Genomic DNA, 25,973 nt, shown 5'->3' with positions numbered 1-25,973 from the left:
AGAGTGTTAATTTCCATTCACCTGTTAGGAAGGTAGACTGACACTTTAATACAGTGTTGGAGGCACTCTGCATTGCTGGAGATGCCATCTCTGATGAGACATTAAATCAAGGTCTTGTCTGCCCTTTCAGGTGGACGTTAAAGATCTCATGTCACTCTTATAAAAGGGAATGAGGTTTCTCATAAATTAAAAAAGAACATTTCTCACAATGTCCTGGCCATCAATCTTAAAAAATTGGTCATTCACTTCATCGCTGTTTGTAGGACATAATAGGAAATAACATGCATGATATATATTATACATATATACATAGTTTCTGTTTAGTCAAAAACATTTCTTTCTGGACAACCAACTGTCACAGATTGCACCTACACGTATTTGTGTGGGAGACTTAAGCTGAAAGATAAAAAAAAATCCCAGCATTTAAAAGCTCAGCGCAATCAGTTTTGAGCCAGGAGAGACGCACAGCTGTTACATGTTAGCATTTTGCTTTCAACCCTTTTGAATACTATACATCCACATTATTTTTGAAATGCACATTCAGCTCAGATAGAGGGATTTGCAAATTTTCAAAACTGGAAGTGAATAATTTCTAGATTTATCAAAATACAATTTGTGTACGAAAATTATTTGCATCATCATATTTTTGTAAAACCCAATGTGCTGCATTCTTCACCCCCACCTCGCCCACCTCCCACACAGACTTCCAAATATGTAACAGTCTCTCCTGGAGATTTCAGATGGGCTTTCAGTCACATTGCTGCAACACAATCTTTGGGCTCCATAGGTTATTTTCATTTCACTTTTCCCACAGACCCTGGCTTGCAATACAGTCCTGTAATCCAGTCCAAATCCTCCATGTTTAATCACAGTGCAAAGGCTACTCAATTTCTAGGAAGATAAGTCTGAATGAATATATAATGACAGGTTAACCAGGTCACCAAACATTGATTAATCCATTCGTGCCTGCGCTGTTACCTCTTGGTCCCATTGTTGGCAGCATCAGTCTGCAGCAGATTCCTATAATCACAGAAATTTACAACATAGAAGGAGACCTTACAGCACATTGTGACTGTCTCTCCTGCCTCTCTCCCTCACAGTCTTTTATATCATTCTTCCAGATACTTTGCAAATTCCCTCGTGAAAGATAATATGCATTCTACATCAGGATTCTATCTCAAATACGTTTCCAGGTAGGGCACCCCAAATAGGGCACCACAGCTAGGGCAACTACATCCCAATTGAAGGATAAAGGAATCAAACCCATTAATGTGGGAGGGGAGAAAAGAAATATGAAATGTCAATATTCCATGCAGAACATATGGTTTCAAACACACCTGCTTTATAGCAATAAGCAATAAATGTAAGCTGATGTAAACCGAACCAGGCGAGGTGGTGAAGGAATTATATACCAATGAGTAACATTCTGTAAAAGCTATAAGCATCAGCCCACGATTACTGCTGAGCTGTTCATCTGATTGATGTAGGCTGGTATGCAATTTAAAAGTGAAAGCCCAAGGGCACGATGAGACGGTTAAAGGATAACACAGCGAGTCGGTCTGCTCAAAGTGGTATGAGGCAGCTTTCATTATGAGGTTCTGATATAAGTAGCACTCATGCAGTTCAGTTTAGAGTCAATCCAATAGGCCCACCAGTGTATAGAGTGAGTGGATCAATCGCACAGAAAGAGTCTGAATGATACCCTAGAAAGTCACTTCCTAAACTGCTATTAATGAAAAAACACACTTCTGCAAAATAAAATTCACTAAGTCCAAAAAGGTCCATTTCCTCTCAATCTCAATTGCTACCAGTCACACACCATGTTTGTGAAGATTGTGTGGAAGCGATGGTAGTTATGAATTTGCACATCTTTCTAAAACATCTTTTTATCCTTTTGATATGTTGGTCAATTTTACCTGTGTGAAATTTCTTTTCTCTGAGTAATTAATTTAAAGAATAGAATAAAGTCATTTATTATTTAAATACTGAAAATAAATACCGAAAATAGCTTGACCACTGGTTGGAATAAGTATGAATCTTTTGATTGAGATTGGATTGTTATCACAAGGGTAATCTCACCACTGTGAATAAAAGTGAGTCTGGGGTATGGAACTCTGACCATCATGGTAAAGTACTATAAAAATGGAAGTTTATTTTATTAGATGATACAACACTAATATTACAGATATCAATTTCATCACTTCATCAGTATAAACAATAATTCTTTAAAATGTTGCAAACCAAACTAAAACAAAATTAAATTAGGATTACAGCATTGGTTTGAAACAAAACACACAGGGTTAAAGTGGTGTGTTTTTATAACAGTGTAGTTTCTATCCTCAATCCCCTTTAGCAAAGCCATTAATATGACCTTTTGGACATTGTGCATCAATGCACTGACCTTTATCCACCCATTCTTACATTGATTTACCTTGGGAGCTAACCTTGTAGGAATACCGCCGATTACTTTGGAACAGATGAAAAGATTTTCACCCAGTAATTATGTGCACCAATAGTGTCATCTCTAAAGCTTAAAAACAATAAGCAAAATTGATTTAGGATATTGACCTGTATCCTCTTATTCCCAAGTGTTAATTGGAACATGGAATGTTGCTGTATTGTCATGCTAATGCAATCTCACGGAAAATCAATTAATGTTTCCAATTCTTGACAAACATTCAATATTGCAGGGCAACGAGCTGCATTTTTACCTCGAATTTTAAATGAAAAAATTCACATTATAGATCAGCTGGGCCAGTCCCCATCAGATAAGGAAAACCCACAAGCAATACAAATCTGAACTTTTGCTGTGTATTTCATAGAATGCTACAGCACAGAAACAAGCCAGCTGGCCCATCAAGTATGTACTGGTATTTTTCTCCACCGAATTCAGTAAAGCTTGCTAACTCATCTCTTTATGAATCGTATAATCCCCTAAAATGTACATGCACTCGAGTCTCATTTAGTTTCATACCAAATGTCACTTAGATTTCTTTGTACAAGTCGTATTTTAGATTAGGATAAATGGCCAAATCGTAACAGTTTCTTGGTCCCAGATTATCCTAAATCCGACAGAATTCATTTCCTAACTTGTAATGCCACTAAGGCATTTATTGGCTACATTGGAGTACCACATGCACAGTGTTCCGTTTGAAACAATCGCAAGAAACAAAGTCTTGACTCATCACTGCGTGCATACTTATGCATATTAGGAGAGTATAATCCCACTGTCCTAATTACTTCCCATATCCTTTAATATTTATTGTGGAGTCCTGTGGTAGTGGTTAAAGTACTTGCCTCATGAGCGAGAGGACCTGGGATTGATTCCCGGCAAGTGTCCTTATTCCACACGTCTCTGTTCACCTACCAGTAAACGGGAACCTGGTTGTTATTCGATTGGTGGATCGCTTTTCTGGGGATAATAATTCCTTCAAAATCATTTTTAAAAACAATAACTTGGTCATTCAATCCAAGACTGTTTGTAGGACACTGCTGTGCGCAATTGGCTGCCACGTTTCGCCCACAAAACAGGGTCAATTCACTTTACAGCATATTCTGTGAAGAGCTTTGAGACATCTCAAAGACATGATAAGGCGCTACAAATGCAAGGATTATTATTATTTACTTCCCTTTCAAATAATTTATGGATTCTGCTTCAACTATTTGAGGCCAATTGCTGTACGTTATCACAGCTTCTCCAATTCCCCACCTGAGAACAGCTAACATGATATCAAATCAGAAACTGGTCGTGTTGCTCAGTATCACATAGATCAGCAGATTTCCCTGCTACATCAGTGAGAAGTTTTGTAATAACTTCTGATAAGCCACTATATCAAGGCAAGGATTATTATTATTACTACATTTCATGGTTAATGCAGGTAACCAATGAAGCAGAAACAGACTGGAGAAAATGATACCCAGCAACACCTTAACCTCCTGCAGGTGATGCATGGAACTCCAGTCATCTGGATACTCCATTCTGCACCATTCAGTCAATCAGATATGAAGCTGCAGCTGCTAGAAGTGTGTTTGTTTCCATGGTAGCACTGAGCTCTCAGGTTCAACTGTATTGTTCTGTAAAATCTAAGTGAATGATACCCACAGAAAAAGGAAAAGTAATTCTTGGAATATTCATGCATCTTCTGGTTTGTCACTCGATATCAGTGGAGCCCTGGGAGCCCAGCATCCTCTGCCACATCACCAGGAGAGTCTTAGCTTAACTGCATGCTCACTGTAGGACCCCCAATCATCAGTTCAGCAAATGACCTGGCAAAGGTAAAATTAACCTCATCTGTGATGCCCTCCAATCTTTAATAACCTGTAGTCACAACCTGCTGATGGGGTTTGTGGTTGATAAATGGTCATTTGGGAAGATTTTAGAGGACACCTATGGAATATCAGTTAAATACACCCAAGGCTAGCACCTCAGGTCCATCCAAAGTGATGGTTGATTTCTCTTAGGATGAATGTGAGGACTTCTGCTCCACAGATGCTCTCTGATGATGCTTCCTCAAGTGACCATTCTTCATGCACAAGTTCACACAGCAGGTTATACAGAAGATCTCAATTTCATCCTCATTTGACACTTCCCAGCAGAGCTCACTGGATAGGTAGAGAGTAGGATCAGAAACCATGAATGATTTTCTACCTTCCTGATCCATAACTATAGCAAAGAGGCCAACTGAAGTGTCCTATCAGCTCAGCTGAAATCAGCTAAATCAGCAGGGACCAGATATTATAACAGTGACTTTTCAGGTCTGTATGGTTCAATTGCACACTATGGAAGGCTGGACTCTATTTTAGGATACAAAAATTGGAAATTGAGTATGTTGCCCTTTGATGCATTAACTACAAAATGAAAGCCATGAATTTTTTTTTAAAAAGCTGTTGTTCATACATCTAAAAATTATTTCAAACCTTTACAATTTAATCAAGATTAAAAACAAGTGAACTAAATTCACCCAAATTCCCAATCTCAAACAGCACTGTGGTTCTTGAAGGGATTGATCAATTAGTCGGACTTCAAATAGTTGTACTAGTGTATTAGTCAGGGAGTTAACTTGTAGTATACCTACAAACCTGTTTATGAAACTCTTGGCATGAAAAACTGCAAAAATTAACACCAAACTTTACTTTTCTGACACCCTAGTGCTACACTTCATTTAATGCAGCATAAATTAGAAACTTAATTTGCTTTAATGCAAACTGATTTTAGACCAATTACAGAACTGAATATCACTGGTGTGAAACTGTTACAAGAATAAAGTAAACAAACAGAACCATTCAATTTCAAAAAGCTTTTATTAAGATATTTGTAAAATAACCTGACATCTCAACTCAGTGACAGAGCACGAGAGGCGAACCTGCACATTGCGAGCTGCATATTCCATTCTCTCCTGCTCAATTACTGCCAAGTTGCTGTTCATTGATTTGTTGCTAAGAGATACCTTTTGCTTCAAAAGCAGGCAAAGAATAGATCAATGCAAATTGCAAATATATTCATGAATAAAACAATTACCAATAATTTACATGTTACATGGGAGTGGGGAGAGGGAGGTTCAATAACCTATTTTCCAGTTGAACATGAAAGGGTTTCATAAATAACCAGATTCTGAGGGAACAAAAGCTACTAGAAATCTGTCTCCATCAACATGGCTCTCTATTGTCAGAAAGGATCTTCCCTTTTAAATAAATTAACTTGGGTCCTACTTTCTGGAGGTTGATACTCTTTCCATTTCCACAGAAGTCTACAAATTACATCAGTGTTTTTTTTCTTTGAAGGAATCTCTGTATGGTGTATTCCAAAAATGAAAGAAATAATATTCTACTAACAGGGACTTTCTGTAAAGCTATAAGCTTCAAGTTAAGTAATCAGCATTTGGTAATCCTCAAAACTCACAACCCATGTGATCTTATCCTCGCCCTTATCCTTCTGCACGCAATGATTGGAGAGCTCTTATGTTGTATGCAAACAGAAATGAGGTTACTAAGAGGTGCAGAAGCATTAAAGAGCGATTGCACACAATCCATTTTATATAGGAACTTGCAACAGACAATCATGTGTGATTTTAAAAATGAGCCTGCAATATTTGACATGAATAAGAATTTGAAGCATTAAAAATGCATGTTTACTGGAAATACCTATGAGTAATGTAACTATTGATGAAATAAATTGTTAAAGAAAGAATGGGGGAAAGGTGATCTATTACGTTAAATCATTTATTCAGTAAAAAAACTACTGTTAAAATAGCAACAGTTTCAGCACCACAGACAGTTCCATTAACTCCAAGTGCATAAAGAGAGCAAATAAATCAGATTTGTAATCCAGGGTTCAGACACATATATCCAACTGTGAATCCCTTTCTGTTTTTATGTGATGAACAACCAAACTGTTTGATCATTGTCATTTAAAAGAAATTAATTCAACTTAAAGAGCAGCATGCTTAATTTTACCCTAAGGCTTTTCTTAAAGCAAGCACTAGATCACTTCCCCTTATCATTTTCAGCAAAGGCAAAAATGCCAAAACCTTTTAAAAATTAAATCAATTTACTGTGGCAATACATGCTGAGACTGTTGCAGTGTCCTAAACAGGGGTCCTGCTAACATTAGGAAGCAGGTTAATCAATAAATAGATTTATTGAAAAAAGATTTACAGCAGTTTTAACAGATTGATGTTCAGCCTCAAATAACTGAACTTTTCCTTAATTCACTTAAGAGGCTATATCCACTCTGAAACGGGTACAATGAAGTGTGCCACAGCTTAGCACAATAAGGGGACTAGATAATGTGATTCTACACTTGTTCATTCAAGTTTTGTCTCTTCAAAATCTGCATCTCAGGCTCCATGATCAACCCTGTTTTTTTATGTAGAAAATCCTGGAAGAACTATCCTACTGAAATCACAGAGGTGCTTTTCTGATCAAATTCTATTCCAACATTTTTTTTTACATTGTGTTTATCTATCCAGGATTGGCAAAGGAACAATGTTATCAGGTTGACTTTGAGCTTCCTGTGAAAAATAACATTTGTGTCATGCCAGTTCTTGCGATGTGCAAAAACAACTTTCATCAGGAAAAATGAAGCATGAAGAATGCAAATAACTGAAAAAGGCCATTTGACCCATTCAACAGTGAACATATTTGCATATGAAAAAGTGCAAGATAGGATAAGCAACTATGACTCTGATTGGGTATACAACCAGAAAGGTTGTTTTATTGTCTGGTATAGTGAAATCAGGAGGATATATCCACCCCTCTGTGAGGGATGAAAAACATGCAGTTCACCTTGGAATAAGGAATCCTGACAGTAACTGGGAGTGTGTCACAGCTGACTTGCAGAAACCATATGGTCTATTAGAACTACTTTAGAGCAGAGATGCCTTGTTTAAGCAATGACATACTGCTGGTTATCATTAGGATTCCGCATAGAGACTCCAGTTACTATCAGTAAAGCCCATATAAACTGCTGCTTTTGGACACTATTATATTGTTTTATTATACCCAACTTTAGCATTGGCTGTTTTCAAGGGTGCTCGAATATGCCAAATTCATCCACTGATGAAATCAGTCATTCCATTTGTTCTACGTCATTGTACCATTCTATGTTGTAATAGTGCACATTTGTAGTCCATCCACTTTAGTGGGACCGCACTCACATGGTTCAAGACCCCCTTAACTAACTGCCTCCACTTCATCTCGGCGAATGGTTTCTCCTCCCACCCCCGCCGGGTCACCTGCAGGGTACCCCAGGGTTACATCCTTGGCCCTCTTCTTTTCCTCATCTATATGCTCCCTCTTGGTGATGTCATCTGCAGACACGGGGCAAACTTCTACATGTAGTGATGACACACAAATAAGTCTACTTTGCCTCCTCCAGTTTCAACTCCAGGTCCGCCAACGTTTTATCAGGGCCTGGATGACTGTAAACTTCCTGCAGCTGAATATTGACAAGACGGAAGCCATACTCCTTGGCTCCCATCAACACTTTCACTCCCGCGGATTTGAACTCCTCAATCTCCCTAGGCTCTCCCGCAGACACACCGAACCAGTGCGAACCCCCAGCTTCCCCCCCCCCACATCTGGTCCCTGACTAGGACCACCTTCCTCCACCCCTACACATTGCCTGCTACAACCGTATCTTACCTCAGATGCAGCTGAAACCCTTGTGCATGCGTTTGTCACTTCCCGCTTAAATGCACTCTTCGCCGGTCTCCCCAGCTCCACTATTCAAAAAATCCAGCTCATTCAGACCTCTGATATCTGCATACTTCCTCAGACCAAACTCCATACCCCCATCTCACCAGCTGGCCAGATTCCACTGGCTCACCATCACCAAATAGATCGATTTCAAGATCCTCACACTCATGTTCAATTCCATTCACTCCCTGGCACCTTCCTACCTCTCCGACCTCCTCACTCCCCAATTGATCACCCGGTGCCTCCGCTCGATTGGCACCGGCCTCCTGCTCATCCCTCGCACCTTCTGGTCCACCATCGGAGGTTGCACTTTCAGCCACTCCGCCCCAAAACTCTGGAACACTCTCCCTCAATCCCTCCACCTTGTCCCCTCTCTCCCCTTTTTCATGTCCCGCCTGAAAACCTTCCTTTTCGCCCGTGCTTACTGTCACCTCCCTCCCCACCCCACCCCTGGTCGAAGTCAGGCTCGACCACTGTTAGGAGCTCTGAGATGCTACACTGCGTGGAGGGCGCTATATAAGTGCAAGTTGTTGTAAACAGTATTAGTCCAACTCTTCATGAGTAATCATAAAAGCCAATGTTACAGAAAACATGTCAAAATAATCTGAAAACTTGTAAAAAAAAATACCCTACCCTCAAAACATCTGAACAACTTTTGTCAATATACTTAATGTATCTTTGAAATTGCTTGATTGTAGTCCCAAGCTATAATCTTCAATATGTGAAATACAAGTAGATATCACTTAAACTTCATTAGTTAACTGCATCAATGTTACTCTTCCACAAACTCCTTGAGCAGATACAATTAATACTGCCGAAGTAAAAGTTGTGATCTTTTACTCATTTTCTGGAATTGAATTTGAGATTATATAATGAAAAGTGATCTTCCCAAAGTCAAAACCCCTTTATGAAGTTTTATGCATTAACAGTCAAACAAAATACAACCGGTTTAAAGATGTACATTACCATTTGTTTCCTTGAGACTAGCACTTGGCAATTCTCATTCTCATCAGCAGAGGTCACTGTTCACAACCTGGGCATTTACTAGCAGCACAGGAGCGAGCGCCTAGGAAAGAAGAGCACTTACCTATAGGAGAAAAGGAGGGGAGGGAAAGAGAAAACAGGCACATTTTTAATATGGTTAGTGAATTAATAATAAATGCTGCCCATCAGAAACATTCTTATAGGCAAAGTGCTCACCCAAAAATGGTGACCCAAAAACGGAGTCCTGTAGCTTCGTGGTTAGAGCACTCGCCTCACAAGCGAAAGGACCTGGGCTTGATTCCCGGGCAGAGCGAAACATTGGGCAAGTTTCCTTACTCCACACGCCTCTGTTTATCTAGCAGTAAATAGGAACCCGGTTGTTAGTCGATTGGTGGGGTAATTAACCAACCCATCAAAACAATTTTTGTAAAAAAAAATAATTGGGTCACTCAATCCACAACTGTTTATGGGACACTGCTGTGCGCAAATGCCTGCCACGTTTGGCCCACAAAACACGCAATCAATCCGCTTTACAGTATATTCTGTGAAACATTTTGAGATGCCTTGACAACATGATAAGGCACTATGATTATGCTGGAACATCTTAACTGGTCAGTCACCTCATAGCTGTTTAAGGATCTTTTGCTGGCACAAAAGTGGTAACAAGTTTGCCTACAACACCACTCACTATGCTCAACAGTAATGGTTTGGAAATTAAAAAAAGTTATCTAAAATTCTGTAAGTATCTCAGTCAAAAATACAAAAATGCACAAAACTTAATATTTTTATAAAATATCTTATTTTTTTGTAAAGGTGTAGAATCTCGGCGGGAGAATGATTGAGCTGTGGCAGCCAGTCCAGTGTTGCGAAAGCTAAACACTGGCTCATTTGGGTTATTGATTATGAAGCCCATTGCACTATGCCAGATCTCACTATATTGTGAAGTAAATTCCTTGAAATGGGGATTGGTTTAGAAATAAGAGAAAACCTGGTCAAAGTCTCCAAATTAGCACTGCAAGTCTAGTTTAGTCAATAGATGCTGTAGGACAAAAAGTATGTTATGTATTATTGTAAAGAGATCGTAAATCGTAGTAACATCACTGCAATTAATGGATTCCTGAGTCTCAAAGGGAACTAAGTGTCAATTAAAGGCGGGTTAAACAGGTACAGAATTGCACACGGCTCTGGATATTGTAAAGGTTAATCCACGTTCCATAACTTGCGATTTGTTGTTGTTGATTTTCTTACAAAGTGTGCATGGTGTTGTCACAGTTGCACACACCTCAAGAGATTGGTTTCCCATTAACCTCAAGCCATCTTTTCAAAGGAGATTCAACACTCTGTTCATTTCAAATTCATCTTTGCCAGCCAGCAGGAAGAACTGTTGTTGATGCTGTCTTTATGTAAGCTGGCTACACCATCTCCTGGCTGTCTGAAGTCAGTGCATGACAACGTTCACAGGTTAACAAGCCCATGTTGCTCTTATCATTGCCTCATTGCTAAGCTGCTGAATGGCTTTATCAAACTTGCGGGCCACAAATCCGGCAATTTGATACTCTGGTTGACTTTTGTTGTGATTTGATAACAATATGCATATTATGAGGACAGATTAACCCACTGATACAGAAAGAATCGTAAGGCATTGATGCAAATAACATCTAAGGCTGTGAGGGGTGACTGCTTAGTAGCTGCATGTCAGAATTCATCATTCCAAGACAAGAGTGTGATACAATTTCGCACAGCAATTGGCTGCGGTGTTTCGCCCACAAAATATACAGTCAATTCACTTTACAGTATTTTCTGTGAAGCCTTTGAGACGTTTCGAAGAAACAATAAGGCACTATATCAAATGCAAGGATTATTATTACTATACCTCCATACTCCAACTTCACAGACTATTTCAATTTAATAGCTAATTTAGTTAATCTTACCTCTGGATTAGGGTTTGCAAGAACAGCAGAGTGTTGATGCAGAGCAGAAGATTGTGAGATAACTTGTCATTTCATCTACTCTATTTAGGTCCCAATAAGAGTTGCACTGAGCAGGGAGGTGGGGCAACGGGGATGCAGAATAGTATCATTCCTCAGGTGACAAAATGCATCATCCCTGGGTGGCACCTGACTAACAGGAGGGACCATTGCCAATAAATTCAGAGCAGGATCCTCCCTATCTAACTGATTGAATCCAAGTCCAAGTCCAAATACAAAGCGATTTAAGAATATTTTTATAAAGTGTCAGACAGCCTCGCAAGAGTGGTACAGAATATATTCCTATCCTCCACTGAGTTCCCATTCAAAGGCACTGCATTGCAAGGTCATTCGCCTCATTGCAGGTTGTGGGACATTACTAATGCAGATTAGACTTCATATTTGCCCACATTGCAACATTTTAAAAAAGCTTATTGTGTAACGCTCTTTGACAGAAGGCATGATATCAAATGCAAATAGAATTCATTATTAAAGTGGAATATTAAAATGATAGGACTTGTAGTAGTTTAAACCTATTCTGGATCTCCCCAATCTTCTTGTGTGGAAGTAACTGATAAATGGTTGGAGTGGTATAATATAATCCTCACATTTGATATAGCGCTGTATCACATCTTCGAGACATCTCAAAGTGCTTCACAGAATATACTGTGAGGTGAATTGACTGTATATTTTGTGGGCCAAACGCAGTAGCCAATTACGCACAGCAGTGCCCCACAAACAGTCGTGGATTGAGTGACCAAATTATTATTATTTTTTTGGGGGGGAGGGGATTATTACCCCCAGAAAAGCGATCTACCCATTGACAAACAACCAGGTTCCTACTTACTGCTAGGTAAACCGAGGAATGTCGGGTAAGGAAACTTGCCTGAGGTTTCGCCCCGCCTGTATTGTTGAGACCAGAAGCTGACCATGTGGGGAGTTTTCTTAAACATTTGATTATTCTTAAAGAGTTCTATTTTAGGTCATGTTCTATCACTCTGTGGTGTGACTCCAATGTAACTCTAAACAAAACAAACTTAACAAGTAGCGCTGTTTTTCAACTAGTTATTTTAGCAATAAACAGTTCGATGTAATAACCATCCACCAGAAGACATTGCTAATGCATCTGTCAGATCACACAGTGGCCTGTGTATCATCACTTTGCTTTGTGTATACAACCATTGTACATCAGTTCGCTTTTTCGACCAGAATCAGATTCATCCAGAATCTCTTTTCTCTCATTACCCCCAACCAACAATTTCTTTAACGTGCAATACTTAAGGATTAACTAAAAGAATGATCAAGATTGATTAAAAACTAAAATGTGCACATAGCACCTTTCATGTAGGGTCAACATCTCAAAGTGCTTCAAAAAGACGATAGGGATCCTGAGCAGTAGGACAAAGACATAGTCAGAAGGGTTTATGGTTGGGAGACAAGGCATAATGTAAAGTGCATTTGTCCAGAGTCAATGTCTGAAGGCTCAGACATTGATGACGAGACTGAAGGAGTCAGGAAAAAGCAGTAGGTCCTCTAGAAGAGTAGACAACATGGGCAAGAAGAGATGGCAGACATTTGACTGCCAATAATCAAGAAAAGGTCTATTAACACATTTGGTTTCTTAAAAACATGGAATGAAAGTGAAAACACAACAACAGCAACAACAACAAATTGCATTTATATACAGCTTTCATGTCGGGAGGATGTGCCAAGGCACGGGACATTGAAGGGATGGCACCCGAGCTGGGTGGTGGAGTCAAGTGGAATGGAGAACAAGGGAGGTGGACATGGGAAGATGGTCAAAAATGCAGTCAAAGGAAGGTCTTGAGATGGGTCTTAAAGGAGGCAAGGGAGGGGGTGAGGCGGAGGGGCTCAGGGATGGAGTTCAAGAGGGTGGGAGTAGAAAAGCTGAAGGTCCGACCTCTGATGGTGAAGTGGGCAGAGTGAGGAAGATGGAGCAGGCCAATACCTGCTGAACAGAGGAAGCAGAAAAAAGTTGGTGATGTTTCAGTAGGTTGCAGAGATAGACGAAGCAAGACCATAAGAGAACTTTAAAGGTGAGGAAGAGAATCTTGAACTTCATCCTCTGGGGGATGGAGATCCACTGAAGTTGGGCGAGGATGGGGGTGATGGAGCTTAGTGTGAGAGAGGACATGAGCTGCAGCATTCTGAATAATCTGCAGCTTGTGGAGGGAAGAGCTGGGAAGTCTGGCGGGCAGCGAGTTAGCACAGCCTGAATGTAACAAAGGCATGGATAAGATTCTTGGCAGCCTGAGGGGAGAAGCAGCAACAGACAGTGTTGGCAGAGGTGGGGGAAGGCAGAGCGGGTTACGACACAAATATGGGGTTTGAAAAACAGTTGAGGGTTGAACAAGATACAATGGCTCCGTACTGGCTCGGTGAAGTGAAGAGTGCATCCATGAATAATGATGCCGTCAGCACCCGAGGTGAGGAGCCAAGCAGAAAAGTTTCAATCTTGTCAAACCAGCGCATTACAACCATCAGTTATTTGCAACCCAACTTATTTTGTATGAATCTAGGAGGAAATGCAAGACAAAGCATAAAGCTATTTCACTCCCTTAGGTTCCCTTTTCTTTTTCAGTATCATCTCATGTAGATTAGGTAAATGTCCAGCCTACCAGCAGTTTAGCTCAGTCAGCAGCTCTCTTGATATTGGATCAGAAGGTTATCGATTCAACCCCATCTCAGGATTTACAGTCGAGGCTAACAATATTGTTAACAATATGCTTCGCCTACAAAACATATATTCAATTCACTTTACAGTATATTCTGAGAAGCGCTTTGAGACGTCTAGAAGACATGATAATAATAATGATAATCCTTGCATTTGATATAGCGTCTTATCATGCCGTTGAGACATCTCAAAGCGCTTCACAGAATATACTAAAAAGTGAATTGACTATATATTTTGTGGGTGAAACACGGTAGTCAATTGCGTATTGCAGTATCCCACAAACAATCATGGATTGAAGTGACCAATTTATTATTTTTTTTGGAAGGAATTATTACCTCCGGAAAAGCACCAATTAACTAATAGCTGGGTTCCTACTTACTGCTAGGTAAACAGAGGGCTTGTGGGGGAAGGAAACTTGCCCAAAGTTTTGTCCTGCCGGGAATCAGACCCAGGTCACTTGCTTGCGAGGCGAGTGCTCGAACCAGTGAGCTACACGACTCCACAGGATAAGGCACTTTATTAAATGCAAGTATTATTATTATTATTATTACCAGATATGCTATATTTTGAATGGGTAAAAAGGCTGAGATCCTGTCTGCCCTGTTTCCCATCTCTTTTTTCTGAAAAAGAGAAACTTCGCTCACAAAATACAGTCAATCCTCCTGTTGGCTGTATCTGGAACCGTAGCCAACGTGAATAATACCACCAGCAGCACTGGATGTTATGCGGATGCAACCCCAGCTCTGTAGGGTTGCCTCTGAAAGCAAGGACCTCAGTACATGGAAACTCAATTTAACTACAACAACTTGCACTTATATAGTGCCCTCCACACAGGGCAGTATCTCGGAGCGCTCAATAGTGGTGGAGCCTGACTCCAAGCTGGGGGGGGGGGGGGGGGGGGGAGGTGACCATAAGCATGGTCGAAAAGGAAGGTATTCAGGCTGGACTTGAAAAAGGGGAGAGGGATTGAGGGAGAATGTTCCAGTTTGGGGATGTGGTGGCTGAAAGCGCAACCTCTAATGGTGGAGTGGAGGGTGCGAGGGACAAGCAGGAGTGCCAGTGGAGCCGGGTGGTGGCTTGGGGAGTGAGGAGGTCAGAGAGGTAGGGAGGTGCCAGGGAGTGACATCAGTGAGCTAACTAACATGGTTAACTCACTAATGTGGTCAGTGTTTCTGACATACTCAAATATTACTACTGTATACAAATGTAATTTTGTTGTTGTTTGATTTTTTTTTAGGTCAGCCTTGTGTCACACACATGTAGAAATCCACTGCTATGCTTAAGAGTATCCAAACTAGACCTCTATATATGTATTGAAACATAATTTAACCTGAAATGGAATGTGTACTCTCCCCTTGAAGAGATGCACTTGTTTAGCTAATCCCAGAAAGTATTAGGCACAGGTTGCCAAGAGCCAAGGCTAGGGAGATGCACACATTGAGGTTCCCATCAATCTTGGAGATAGATTACAAAGCCCAGATAAAATCCAAGATTTATCCATGTACTCTCATAGTTTCCAACTTCTTCAATAGAGTTTCATGAGAGACTAGGTCGAAGTTTTACGGAAATCAATGAACGTCATATAGCAGGTTTCCCCAGGGCATGATCACAATCTCAACAATCCCAAATAAAGCACCAACCTACCCCATCCACTTATCATGAGAACGGAATTCAGCCTGCTCCTAAAAGGCACTACTTTACTATGAGCATTTCACAGATCTTATTCCAACGTGCTGCCTGTCCATCAACCCATCCTGTGCTCTCACCAGACCATCCACCTGCTCAGCTCTTGAAAAGCGCGATGAAATTCCAGGCGGAGGCTGTGGGGTGAAAGGGAGATCGGACACGGAGCTCAAGCTACAGTCCCACTGGACACAACGAATATCATGAGCCAGGCCCAGCCAAAGTCCATGCAGCACTACCCAGGATCAGCGCAGCAACAGGGTCCAGGGAGTCAGTGAAGAGCTTCCCGAACCACAGAGTATGGGTAAGGTTAGGTGCAGCAGGAGGGCAGGGTCACACAGGCTGGAACCTGAGGCCTTGTATCGGCAACAGGTTTAAGAAAAACTTGCAGCGGGTGAAGATCTTACCTATGATGTTATCTCACTACAACAACAACAAGATTCCATTTATAGAGCGCCTTTCACGTCGGGAGGACGTCCCAAGGCGCTGTACAGTTGGGTCAGGACCCGAGCATTGGGGGGAAACGGTCAAGATGAGGGGAGGGAAGGGAGGGAGCGAGGAGGGGGTAGAGAGTCGAGAGGGGAGCTGAAGGCACGGTCAAAGAGAAAGGTCTTGAGACTACGATCATAACTTATCTGCCTGCCTACAATTCCAATTGTTTCATTTCTACTTTTAGATAGTGGCCAATTCTGTCTTCCTCTCAAAAGCACAAAAACATAGAACATAATATACAGAGTGCACCTTCCTGCTGAAAAAGGTACTGAAGAATTGTAGTTCTGCAACAAAAAAAAACATGCATGAAAATTGTGCTAATGTTCTACAGCAAATAGATGCAAATATTTTGGACTTTTCAATTTATTCTGAATCTTAAATGAGTTCTGCATTAAATCCAGAAAACTAAAATTTCTCAGAATGCTGTCGCTTATGAATATCATTAGGAATTTTGCTGCTTGGCCATAATCTGTGTTCAGGGAAGTTTCAGCATCTTGGGACGTCTTCCCAATGTGAAAGGCGCTATACAAATATAATTTTGTATTGTAAGTTGCGCAACACCACACAAAGGGGAAAGTAATTATGGCAGCAAGAAAAACACTAAGATGGTATTCAGCCAACTTGAAATATTAGCAGTTTCAAGTAGTTAACCATGATCGTGATAACTCAGATCACTACTCACCCCAAAAGCAATACTAGCTTGGGCGTGCTACCTTCTGATATGCCAGCGGACTCCATTACTAGACAGCAGTTAAGTACTTTTTTGTGGTGCCTTTTTATTTAACAGTTCTTCTTCTGCACCCTTTAAACATCTATGATACTACATCTTTATCCTGGTCAGAGACTCCTACTAATTGAACTAATTGTCCCAAAGTTGGACTGATCATCTTGATTTTCCTCTCCATTGCAGAGCTTTGGATAGAAGACCCTCAGGGCTCATTTTGATCTTATCCTTCCAACAATCCTGACCCCAACATTGCTATGCTCTAGTGACTCTCATAATGTTTGCAACGGGTTGACTAAATATAATAGGAAGTCAGCACTTATGTAGGAGCCTAGAGAGGTTAACTTTCTGAATGAAGCAGTTATTTAAATGCAGTCTTGCCAATCACTGCTGATTTTCCATAATATTTAGCCGATCTGGTATAAACAAGACATGTTGAGATTTTCATACATTGTCAGTCACAAGATAGCAGCAGCAACAACAACTTGTATTTATATAGCACCCTCATGCAGGGCAGCGTCTCAGAGCTCTTAGAGGGAAATCAACTCTTATTTTTTTTTAATCCACTTATTCCAAGTAGCCTACAATCTATATTACCAAGAAAGTGATGGGACTTTCAAAGTACTTTCAAAGTCCCAGCGCCTTGTGACGTCCTCCCGACATGAAAGGGGTTATATAAATGTAATCTTGTTGTTGTTGTACAGGTGAATCTCAGAAAATCAGTATCAGCCTCGGAAGAGAAAAGTTGAGCTTGTTCTAGTTTGACATCCAACATTTTGTGCAGAGTCTCATAGGAATCATAATAGCTTTGATTCTGTAGAACAATTATGTGTCTGGACAATAATAATGGATAAACTATCTTTGGCTATCTGGAGGTTCAGATGTTACATTAACCAGGAGATGGAAATCACAGACTTCAGATTATTTGGCCCATCAAGTCTGCCTAGGTGGTTAACCACCTAGTCTAATCTTGCTTGCCTGGACTCCTCTTTAATATTCTGCCTTTTCAAATATCTATTCCTTTTGAAAATAATTAATAATAATAATCATCATCATTACATTTGGTCAAGTGCCATTAATGTCAGAAGGACGTCTCAAAGCACATAGAATCCAGCATACCGTAAGGTGGAGTGACAGTTATTTGATGTTGGCAAGACTGCCTTGTCAACCGTATGCGGCAGAGAATTCCACATCTAACCGCCCTGTGTAAATCCTAAAAAGGTTCACTATAACATTTTGAAGACTTCTATGCATAAAATCTGTGCAACAAAGGTCACCGTGTGTCTCCAGGGCTACTCAGTTAGAATCGAATAATGTGAGCTAAAAAGATTTACAGCTGCATTGAAGAAAGTTAGTTCTATTCTATCAATCCAGAAAATCAGCTTTCTTCTCCCCACCTGCCCCCTTCTCGACTTTGCATAGCTGGGCAATTTTCAGCCATTTTGGGAGTCAAGTGGGAGCCTAGAGAGGTGAACATTCCAAGTGAAGAAATTATTTTAAATGCAATTTTGCCAATAAATGTAGATCTTCCATAATATTTCAGAGAGTAACATACACAGCACTATTTTTCAAGTAGAGCTGAGAAGTTTAAGGGGTGACCATTAGAGGTCCTCAAGATTATGAAGAATTGTAACAAGGCAAATAGTAATTAATAATAATACTCCATTTTCACATCAGGAGGATGTCCCAAAGGACTTCACAGGATACATTATATATACTGTATTTTTTAAGTGTAAGTGGCAGCACAATTGTGCAAGGCAATGTCCCACAAATAGCCAGGAAATGATTGACCAATTTTATTTTTTGGGCAATTATTGGCCAGAACACCGGGAGAAACACATTTCTCCTTTCAAATAATGCCATGGAATCTTTGACAGTCACTTGAACACGCAGACAGGAGCCTGGTTTAACATCTCAACCAAAGGAGTAACAGATTCTTTACACCAGTCAGTATTTAGAAAGGACAAATTTATGATCAATCACAAAAGGTAAAAGGGAGGTTAAAAGAAATTACAAAAAGTTATGAAAATTTTAAATTCTCTTCCATAAACTGTAGTTAACTCAGAGTCCATAAATTTGTTTAAAACAGAAATAGATGGGTAAATTATGGGTTAATTAGGGACAGCCAACATGGATTTGTTTATGGGTTAATTAGGGACAGCCAACATGGATTTGTTTATGGGTTAATTAGGGACAGCCAACATGGATTTGTTTATGGGTTAATTAGGGACAGCCAACATGGATTTGTTTATGGGTTAATTAGGGACAGCCAACATGGATTTGTTAAAGGCAAATCTTGTCTAACAAATCTAATAGAATTTTTCGATGAGGTAAGAGAGGGTGGATAAAGGTAGTGCAGTTGATGTAGTTTATATGGACTTTCAAAAGGCATTTGACAAAGTGCCACATGAAAGACTTGTAAGAAAGATAGAAGCCCATGGTATAAAAGGGACAGTGGCAGCGGATCCAGAACTGACTGGGAGACAGAAAGCAGAGAGTTGTGGTGAACGACTGCTTTTCTGACTGGAGGGAAGTGTACAGTGGTGTCCCCCAGGGATCGGTATTAGGACCACTGCTCTTCTTAATATACATAAATGATCTGGACTTGGGTATAGCAAGTACCATTTCCAAGTTTGCGGACAACACAAAGTTAGGAAGGGTAGTAAACAGTGAGAAGGATAGTAACCAACTGCAGGAAGACATAGACAGAATGGTAAGATGGGCAGACACATGGCAGGTGAGTTTCAATGTGGAGAAATGTGAGGTAATGCATTTTGGTAGAAAGAATGAGGGGAGGCAATATAGGCCGGTAATACAATCTTAAGGGGGGTAAAAGAACAGAGAGACCTGGGGTGCAGGTAAATGAATCCTTGAAGGTGGCAGGACAGGTAGATAAAGCTGTAAAAAGGGCATATGGGATACTGGGCTTTATAAATAGGGGCATAGAGTACAAGAGTCAGGAGGTTATGATTAACCCATATAAAACACTGGTTAGGCCTCAGTTAGAATACTGCGCCCGGTTCTGGGCACCGCACTATAGGAAGGATGTTAAGGCATTGGAAAGGGTGCAGAGGAGATTTACGAGGATAGTACCAGGAATGAGGGACCTTGATTATGAGGAAAGACTAGAGAGGCGAGGATTATTCTCATTGGAGCAGAAAAGGTTACGAGACCTAATAGAGGTCTTCAAAATCATGAGGGGATTTGATAGGTTAGAAAGGGAAAAACTGTTTCCACTGGTGGGTGTGTCGGTGACTTGAGGTCACAGATTCAAAATAGTATCTAAAAGAAGCAGAGGGGAGGCGAGAAGAAATTTTTTCAAGCAGCGAGTTGTTCGAATCCGGAACGCATTGCCAGAAAGGGTGGCGGAGGCCGATTTGATAACTACTTTTAAAAACGCGGTGGACAGGTATTTGAGGAGGACGGGTCTGTAGGTTTATGGGGAATGGGCTGGGGAGCGGGATTGACATTAACTGCTTTATTCAAAGAGCTGCCACAAACTCGATGGGCCGAATGGCCTCTTTTTGTGCTGTATGATTCTATGATTCTAAGATATATGGGGAATGAGCAAATCAACAATTAGATGGCTTAATCCATACAGACTGATAGGACAATAGCCTGTTCTGTAACATTCTTATGATTGTGGTACAGACTGTTATTTAATTGGGGTTTCTTTTAAGACTGATCCTGCTGATTAGTCTCATAAATATTTGGTTGGTTTTAACTTTATGCAGGCATTAGATTATCTCTACCGTTGAGCTGTAAACCTTCTCTTTATCCTCTCCTCCCCACTTTGATTAGCCTCATTAAAAAAAACAGACATTCAGTCAACAGCTGTAAAACATTAAGAATAAATTAATGGATTGGCATTGTTGGCCTGAAGGTCAAAACCCATAAATTACATCTCCCACCTCATGTATTTACAACACAGTTTGGATTTGGGAAGTTTATTTGGGAGAAGATGGAATGACGTTTAAAATAAAACAGTATTTTGCTTGAGATCCAGGTTTATGATTGCAGGATTAGGTTCAACTGTAATACTTCATTTTAGTTGAATAGACTACCGATGCTCACCTTCAAGGCTCATACAGCAACTTGAACTTATGCAGCGCTCTTCATGCAGGACAGTTTCAATGGGAGAGCTCGATGCCAAGCCTAGTTACTGTGAAGGGCCCACAGAATGAGACCATTGATGGAACTAGACAAGCTCAACACAAATCAGATGATGCGAGTGAGCTGTTGTCTCAGTTAGATTGATGCTGTATCATTTCATACCACAGAAAATGATTTGGTGTCTTCTGGTGGAACTAAATAAACAAGGCATCACTGTTGCCAACTACCCAGCAAACTTCCTCCCTTCCGTGGTGAGTTCAATCTCCTGTAACTGTACATTACAATCCTGATGCCTAGATGAACACGCAACCTCCTGGAAGTCACAAGCATGATTATTCCAACCTTATCTATTGCAAAGTACAGCCATGAGTGAGACCTCCACATTTAATAATAGTCCTTTCATTTGATATAGCTCGTTATCACATTGTCAAGATGTCTCAAAGCACTTCACAGGATGTAAAGTTGTGCCACTGCGTGCATTTTATGGACAACCTCGGCAACTTATTTGCACACAGCAAAGTCCACAAACAGCCCTCCATTGGTCAGCAAGTGGCAGCTAGGTGGGCAAATTAAGTCATTCTCTATTTCGGCTTCATCAATAATCTTCACCTGATACAACAATTTGCATTTATATAGCCCCTTCATGCGGGGTAGCTCTCGGAACCTATCCCGCGAGGGAATACCCCATGTGAAGGGTGCACTAGGACTGAACATTTGGAAATCTGAAGCCACAAATCCTCTAACCATCGATAAATACAACTTGAAGCAAAATACAGTCCAATCCCATTATAATTTGACTCTTTATGACACACAAAGTTCATAGCGTGGGTAGGTTTTGGACTCGCATACCAGGCTTGTGGTGCTAGAAAAACTGAAGAGCAGTTGAATGTGCAGGAAGCTGGCCAGTTAGCACCAGAAGCAACATCATCAGTGATCCAACTAGCCAGAAGTGGGATTGGTGGACATTTTTATTTTGTGGGCTCATTATAACACAAGGTCTAATTCTACAGACCCAAATCAAAATGTTATAACGGGGGATGGTTTGTACATTTGTCAGCAAGTTAATCTATATCACACCTAGCCCATAATCTATAGAACATTTTAGCAGTTGAACCAATTTTGGATGGAGTATTTTTGGAATTTTGGTGTTTTTAAAAAAAATACTGCCAGTGATTAAATGCTCACACGTCTCACAATTAGCAAGTGACAGAAACCCTAATCCTAGCCCAGCATTCTGGTCACCCAGTTAGAACCTTTTTAACTCTGACCTGACTGTATAGATCTTATGCTCTCAACAAAAGAACTGCAGCTCAGCTGCAGTCCACACACTGGGATCAAGACCTGCCTGACAGCACTTACAGAGAAGATAAGGCCAGGCAAGCCCATCCAGCGCAGTTACAGATGCTAGCTGTGACGGAGCTGCTTTCAGCACTGCAGTTCATTGAGTGCTGATCAAGAAGGCCTTGGAATCAGGCTAACAGTTGGCACACTGGCCAGATCAGCATGGGCTGTATGAAACGTCACACACTCTGAAATCCATTGATCAACTTGATTTCACATTTTAAGCAGTGTGGATGAAGCCCTTCAACCGATCAAGTGGTTTCTTATGTGAGTTTCACCCCTTCAAAAAATCTCTTTGGCTTTAGAGAGCAAAGTTACTTTATTTTAGATGTAGGAGCAGCAAAATGCCAGATCGTGCACTGTGTCTCGCACGTTCTCCCTTCGTGGGTGATGCTAAATTTTGGGAGGGGTGTGTGTGTGTGTGGAAGAGCCAGAGAATACAGTTTCTCCTGCACACCTGGTTTGAGCCACACTGGGTAGGAAATCACGGGGAGGAGGCTGCAACGTTTTCCACTGAAACACTGGGAGAAAATAATAAGTGGAGAGTGAAAGGAAAAGGTCCCGTTCTCTGTTGTGTGAATTTGCACCTTCTAATTACCAGCCAAAAGAGCATTACCAGAAATCTGGTAATATGCCACCCTCTATCTTTTTGCAGTTGAATAGAAACTCAGGCAACCTTGGAAAGAAAAAAAATACATGATCTGAGTTTCTACTTTCTACACTCATCAAATTAGATTTGAGAATCTCAGGGATGACACCACATTCCCCTCTGAAATAACGAACAGAGATTCTAGGGTAACAGTAAAGTTTGCATTTGATATGTAAGGACTCTTTGAGATGTCCACCCGACGTGAAAGATGCCATATTAAATGTAAGGATTATTATTTTATTGCATGCTGAATTTCCTGAAATCCAGATATTCGGGCATCATCTATTCCTCCACGCCTCAGACAGATAAACAGCAAATGCTCATCTTGGACTGTGGACTTTCAACATAACAGGAGTTAGACCAACAAAGTCTGGCAAAAGTCTTTTCAATTTAGCCAAATGCTGACAAAACACAACCTCACATTTCATTTGTTTTTATTGACAACAGTTTCACATCTGGAATTCTTCATGAAGGATAAAACAGTGAGGTGAAGGACAAGGATGGGGCTGGAGAGAATTTATGGTGTGAAGGATTGTTCACAAGACTGAGCTGTGGATATATTCATTGGCATTAAGGAGGATCCTTAATGTCAATAATATATTATATATTATTACACCCAGGATGATTAAAATTAGGTGTTCAGCATAATGTAGGGTATTGACAAACCAAATAGGAAACAGATTTTAATAATCCTTGCATTTTAGGTAGCGTTTTATTATGTTGTCAAAATGTTTCAAAGCTCTTCATATGATATTTACTTTAAATTGTAGGGACCGTCAATTTGCAGAAGAACATGGCAGCCAATTTGCGTACAGCAATGCTCCACAAAAAGCCATTAACTGAATGACCAATTTTATCATAAGCATTGCAACCCAGTACGGGACATCTTTTCAAATAGTGCTAAAGATATTTCATGTCTACCTGACTAGGCAAATGGAACTTTGGTCCAAAGGACAACACATCGCCTTTCTCCCCCAGCACTGCAGTGAGTGCCACGCGCAATGAACTCAACATGGGGCCTAATTCAGTATAATTGAGAACTTCGGGATAGAAATGTTTAAAATTAGAGCTAAATTGGTGAAAGGAAAGTTCAGAATAAATCTAGTTTTGAGAATATGGAGATTTCTCTAGAAGGCAACAGTTAAGTATCAATTGAGGCAGCATTCAAATTAGATACAATATTAATCATCTTAATGCACATGGAGAAAAAGTTAAAGAAATGGAATTAAAGAGTTACCATAAATTTAATGGCCTAATGGTTTCAAGGCTGATTGGTCTACTCTTGTCCTATACTTCTAATTCCATAATGCAAAGCTTTCTGGTCTCAATATGCATACAATGGAAGCATCTGTACAAGAAAAACGTGGGTGAGGAACCATAAAAGTACAGTAAGCGGTAACCAGATAAGATGAAGTAAGATCCATTTGGTGATAAGTTGTCATATGTACCCGTTAGGACCAGAACAAATCTGTAATTCAATACAAACGAGGATGCCTTCTTCACAACCGCTATGATTGTCACAGTATCTGTGTGACAAGTGTGAAGTGAGTATGAACCAGCAAATACCAGTGAGAAGATACCTTGTGTCAGCACAAATTCCCATCTGGGACACTCTGGTGTCTTTTCATCCCTCAAAGATTGTGTAAAACCTGAGACTACCAAGTCAACACAAAAACAGGTACAGCAAGAAGGCATTGGACATTTTAAAAAGTTAAACAAAAGAATTGAAAGTATAAATATTAGTCAATAATGAAAGGAGATAAAATAGCCCACAAGATAGGAAGAGTAATCATTTTATAATTACTGGAAATGGCAGAATCGTTACACAGCAACGTTTGGATTAAATTTGTGACATTTCTTATTAAGAAATGAATTATCACATTTCTAAACAATAATGTGTGAAAATGCATATTTCAGCAAAATCAAGGTTTAAAAATGTTCATCATACATTTCTTGTTAAGAAATCCTGTTATCAAATGCTGCAAATCCCCCACTATGATGACTAATTTTAAACGATCGACTTTTACAATGTAGAAGATGAAGTTGACTCAGCCAGTTGAGAATTCCATGAGGTGTTGATTCTTTAAGGGTTAAGGTTCAAACAGCTTGACAGCATCCAGAACTCAACACACTATAATTATTGTAGTAAACACAGTTGGCAGTGATAGACTGGGCTTCAGCAGAAAATACAAAGACAGCAGCACAGACCTCAAGGCCGCAGATCCGACATTTCTGGGCCCTGCTGCAAGTTCTATTTATATTCCAGTCGCGCTTTAATTCTGAGATTTATTTTAACTCAATAAATACCAGCTCCATGGATTTTCCTGAGATACATTAAATCTTACCTTGCGCAATTTTAAAATCAACGATTCTGCTACATTGGAAAGTTAAATGAAAGAATACTTCTCCCATGGGTTGTCTGCTGTGAAACAAAAAAAATCAACCTTTAGGCACAAATTTGGGGTTGGTCTGTTTTTGTCACAATATTTGTTTTTGTACTGCACTGAAAACCCCACCTAGTTGATGGACTAGAGTAGAGAGGTTTTGTTTGTGTGTAGCACTGTGTACATCTCCCATTGCCCTAGTGCAGAAAGAACAAAGGTCATATTACAAGCTTTTGATTACTCCTGACCCAGATACGTACTGCTTGATAAAAGATCAATCTATTTGTGAAAGTGCAAGACAAAAACAAACTGGAGCAGGAAACAAAATACAGCTAAACAAAATACCTCTGCTGTGTCTGTATCACAGAAGATACAGGTTTTAAAGCCTCTTAATAACACCCTACCCCCCCTCCCATAATCCAGCCTTGCTGCAATAGTGGGGAAAACAAATGCTTTAAAGCACATTTTCAAATCTAATTTACAGGAGATTTCACAGCCAAGTAGCACTGAATGCTGCCAATACACCTGCAGTCTTCATATTTCTAGAAGTTCATCATTTTTTTTTGGCATTGTACAAAAGAACAATTCTATGTTTGAAATGTTGACAAGTCTCATGCCAAACCATAGTTTCCACTCACAACTCGCTGCAATATTCTATACCTCGCTGTTGTGTTAAAACCATTTTCACACACTAAACACACGCAAGCACATCCTAAATGTACGCCACAATAACAAATGCCACCTT

The 25,973-nt window shown here is 40.2% G+C and overlaps 1 protein-coding gene across 2 annotated transcripts in view; it reads right to left on the bottom strand.

The window, feature by feature from the left end:
- LOC103177292 (serine/threonine-protein phosphatase 2A 55 kDa regulatory subunit B beta isoform) overlaps nucleotides 1-25,973 on the bottom strand; it is a 174,380-nt gene that overhangs the window by 125,987 nt on the left and 22,420 nt on the right. The gene's annotated exons all lie outside the window — the stretch shown is intronic.

This window comes from Callorhinchus milii, unplaced genomic scaffold (genome assembly GCF_018977255.1).
Source record: "Callorhinchus milii isolate IMCB2004 unplaced genomic scaffold, IMCB_Cmil_1.0 Scaffold13, whole genome shotgun sequence".
NCBI lineage: Eukaryota > Metazoa > Chordata > Chondrichthyes > Chimaeriformes > Callorhinchidae > Callorhinchus > Callorhinchus milii.
The sequence above is the reverse complement of the archived record's forward strand: the minus strand, read 5'-3'. Positions and strand labels throughout refer to the sequence as shown.